The sequence below is a fragment of the Mizuhopecten yessoensis genome, unplaced genomic scaffold (genome assembly GCF_002113885.1).
Source record: "Mizuhopecten yessoensis strain PY_sf001 unplaced genomic scaffold, ASM211388v2 scaffold1961, whole genome shotgun sequence".
Lineage (NCBI taxonomy): Eukaryota > Metazoa > Mollusca > Bivalvia > Pectinida > Pectinidae > Mizuhopecten > Mizuhopecten yessoensis.
Genome location: NW_018404308.1, coordinates 265,045 through 269,780, shown reverse-complemented (window position 1 = coordinate 269,780; position 4,736 = coordinate 265,045). Strand labels below are relative to the sequence as shown.

General features: G+C 35.2%; 1 long non-coding RNA gene across 1 annotated transcript; it reads left to right on the top strand.

Annotated features, from left to right (window-relative positions):
- Nucleotides 1–3,617, top strand: LOC110443410. Its single transcript, XR_002462109.1, has 3 exons — nucleotides 1–304; nucleotides 1,101–1,216; nucleotides 1,970–3,617. It is a non-coding gene; the product is annotated as an uncharacterized LOC110443410 (long non-coding RNA).
- Nucleotides 3,618–4,736: the final 1,119 nt, after the last annotated feature.

The following is a 4,736-nucleotide window of genomic DNA, read 5'->3' as shown; positions in this document are numbered from 1 at the left end:
CACACGGTTCGAGAGCCATTTTGTACCACCTCTCCTGGTGCTATCGTAGCCTAGTAGTGAGGTAAACGATAGAGACGTCAAACATTTCAGGATTCACTGAAAACGATTCAAGTAGCCTGACCGCTACACATAAAGGTCAACATAAGTAGTTTTATTTTACTTTATCAAATGAGGATTAACGAAACACTAGACATGGATGGGTTTCAATCAGTACTCTCAGCCACAGGTTAGTCATACAATGTACTCTGACAGTTACACACGAAATGGAATCACGAGTTCGGACCAAGGAGTAACCTATGACAAGGTAAGCGTGAACATTACAAGAAACTGTTATGAAGAAAATCCTTAGACTTCTCACAACAATTGTCGAAAAGCAACCTAAACCAACAAAACTTGTCTGTTGTTAGTTATTGTAAGCTTGATTGTAATTATAAAAATGGATCATGCGAAAATAAGAACAGCCTTTTTAATTTATTTTAATTTTAAAATATTTGACCTGTGTGATCTTGAAGTAAACCAAGGTCATTAATTTCCTTTGAAAACTCATGATCAGCATTCTAAATGACAACTATCACGAGTCTTTGTTTCTTGGTAACTGAGAAAAAGTTATTCTGACCCCAGTGACCTGTTTGGTCACTCATTTAGACACCATTTTAACCATTTTCTCCAGCAGTGTACAGGCCAAATACAATGATCTAAGTCGTCATCGTTGTATCATTTGGTGAAACCCCTTTTTGACCCCTATAAAAAGTACATCAAATAATATCGTAGTGTTGAACGCGTTCCTAAACAGGCCGGGGTATATCGTCCTAAGAATTCCTAGTCATTAAGACATGTTACGGTATTTCATTTGACGTTTTACTCCAGTAAGTAGAAATCATTTTATAGAATATTAGATTTACCTGTGAGATATGTGAAATTGGCTATGCAAATTGAAATTTTAAATTTTAAAGGGCGCGTCATTAGTATAAGTAACAGTCTCTTTATCAATCATCTCGTTATAGACCCCTTGGATCGAACGTATTCAATGTTTATGTTAGATATATATAATGGAAACATCAATTACATACACAAATCAATAAAAAAACAACCTAACACAGTTAAACAGGTACCACAACATTACTGAAAGAGTACATACCTAGATAAAAGGGGAACCAATGAGAGGACATCACAAAATGGAACAAACTTGGGGATTATCGCACATTTTACCAGAGAGGTAAGCTTTATTATCTTCAATAGCTCAGAGAAGTTCTTCAGGCGTTTTCACTAAAACGAATTGAAGGTGTTAATGGCATTGAGACTTTTTCTCTGTGATGAAATGACGATTTTTAAAACAATGGTTTTACCAATTATTGGTAACAACTGACTGTTATTCATTGAATTGGCTTCAATAGAAAACGGGTTTGATCAAACATATTTTACTAAAATAATAATTAAAATCATATTGACAGATATATAAACAGAACGTAGAAGTTCACGAGATGTAGAACGTCTTTAAACAATTGTATGGCAGTGTTGAGTGATATCGTTGTGTAAACCGCGGGTTAGTTTCCGTAGGAACGTGTTTTAGGTGAAAAAGAGATTAATAATAAATATGTAAAAATTACAAAGTAACGATTACAGACCTATTACTAAATTATGTTTTAATTTACTTAAACCTTTATATCGATCGATTTGATTCAATGTTCAATGTTTTTTTCATTTTGTAGACCTTACGGCCAATAAGTTGCTAATACATAAATATGTTCAATATTTACCAACAAACATAATGTATCATAACGGAGTGTTTACATGCTTAATAGAAACAGTAACATAATCAACCCTTCAATTCAGTTTTCCTTTTCCTTTTCTGATGACTGATGGCATATAGCACCCGACTAATTAGCGCTTATCATTGACGAACCGCTTTTGAGAGATTTGTTACTACGAATATACGTCTGAGAGTCGGTTGTTTTTATTGTTATTTCAGATGTACTCCATTCTACAGTACTTAAACGTGTCTACAGCACCCTACGGACATAAGACGCAATCTGATGGATACCTGTCGGATCTTAGAGGTACTGACATTAACACTATACGCGACAGTGCTGGTGGAACCCGCCACTTACTTTGGGACTACCAGATTCCCATATCCCAGCTACTGTATCTGTCAGGAATCTAGCAAGTCCAGTAACACGGTAACTACAGTACACGAAGGTGACACTTTGAGCACAGTGACCTCCGCCTTGGCGTACACACTATTCAGCGCTGTTTTCAACATTGACGCCGACCTGGGATATTGTGTGGTGGACCAAATAGTTAGAGAAAACTTTCCGTCGTTTAAAGACGTGGATACGAGCAATATAACCACACAACAGGATCTGTTCCGGGAAGTATCAGCTATACATTTTACAACCCTCTCCTACACAGACGCCTGCATAGCCTATGTATTGTTTCCGTTCTAACGTTGTTATAAATCGCGGCAACCGCTGTTTGTATCATATGAAGGTAGTGATACTTCATGAGACTACAGTACAAGGTCAACGATGACATAACTAGTTAACATAAGATGTGTATCAAGTTAAAATAGTTATATGCATGTGTTTATATCAATAAGGCTATAAATATGAACGAAACCCTAAAAAAGTATGTGCCAATTGTTGTTGACTTCAGATACGAGGTTTCATGCTTTAGACCCTAAGTTCCACTGACGAGTCCTACGTGGACGAGATTATATTGTATTTAACTAGGTACTTCCTTAGCTGTATTTCTAGTGGTATTCAAACTCATTGTAAAAGTGCCGTAACGGTGAACGTGCACGTGTAATGCTTTTATAGGGCTTAACCTGACGCGACTTTGATAGATCTTGTTAACGTCCTAGTTCGGTATACGGCGTGTGTTTATTGTTATCACTACCAAAAATGGGCAAGATTATTTACTGTACTTCATCTTCTTTATCCATCAAACCCTTTTCAATTCATGTTTTTTTCACGCATTTAAATTAAATTAAATTTATAGAACAGAGAATGTTCTAAAAGTTCACACAGTTTGCGATTTTAGGATCAGATGTCTGCCAGAGAACAATAAATTCACAAACATGTAATGAGCATATTGCTTTGAAATTACGTCATATATAATCACAAAACGTTTTGAATACACGTACAATTCACATATCCGTTTCCATCATATATATGTGTATAATGCAATGTTCTTACTGAGGAAAATCTCACTTTATAATCAATATTTAACGCATATCAGTTCAATTTTATTTTAAAATATTACATTAACACTCACACCTGGAATTTGTGTTATCTCCCTTAGTTTTCCCAATTGGCGTTTTCTAATAATTATAATTATGTAATTCGAATAACTCACTTGCGTGTTACAACGCAAGTGTTTGTTTATTTGTCGAGTGGTCATCGAAAATTATACCACGTTCAAATATTACAATTCATAAGAGATATTTTACATGTTTTTCTAGTAATTAACTCTTTTATAAATGAAACAAATTTCACGGTAATGTAGCATATCGTTCTAAGCTTTTGTAAGAATATTTTTAAATGAACGTTCCATTACGATTACGTGAATACGGCAATGTATGTGTAAAGAGAATAAAATATGTGTATCTGAACATTTCATCTGGTTTCCATTATGAGTATTGGTTTACAGTGTGAACACCACAGACATACTGTTGTATGTGTTGTACGTCACGCCCTTGGTACTGTCTGTGGAACTCCATTGACATTTTTAACGATTGCTCTAACCATTCTGTATATGTCTAGCACTGTCCTCTAACCGGACGTTCAAACATAACTTCATTCTCTAATTTTAAATTCGTTTACAAAAGAAGTTGTAAACACTATCAACCGTTATAATTGGGCAGGCGCGAAATGAATTTCGCTTAAAGGGCAGTGAATAGACAGGGTAATTTCCATCGTTAGCAGATTCGTCAGAAAGTCATAGTCATGCCTTTATCAAGAAGAAAAGGAGTGTTTTAAAGCTGGCTTGTCTCTCCATTCATCAATGCAGTCTTAATGGTATCGACTGTGTGTTGACACTAGATCTTATTCAGATTCCTAATAAACACACCGAACCACTGATAAATCCTCGGCCACTTTTCCATGTTACACCGTACAAGGTACGTATGAATGATCGTAATTTTATATCCATAGCATTATTTATACGGACAAGTCCATATATATATATATGTTTTTTTATATTGTTATGGTTGTATTCCTAACACCAGTTTGTGTGTTGTACAGATGCTAGCGCACGACAGAAGGAACAAACTAATACTATTTAAACCTAATTCCGGTATAATTTACTTACAAGAATGAATTCCATGCGACTTGTCAACGTAGAAAACTTACATAGGTGTTCTTTTTACATACCAGTTCTTTAAAAGTGGAGCCGCTCTGATGTGAGTGCAGCCGCTCTGATGTGAGTGTAACCGCTCTGATGTAAGTGTAGCCGCTCTGATGTTTATTGTTTAATATTGCAATTAGCATTGCTATGACAATATTAAAAATTGTGTCGCCGATATACTGTAGCATCAACTTAATAAATCCTATAGCCAAATATATACTACAGCTTCAACGTCATTTATCGTACAGCTGATAATATACTGTAGCATCAACGTAATAAATCTTATAGCCAAAGATATACTAGCTTCAACGTCATTTATCATATAGCTGATAATATACTGTAGCATCAACTTAATAAATCTTATAGGCAAAGATATACTAGCTTCAACGTCA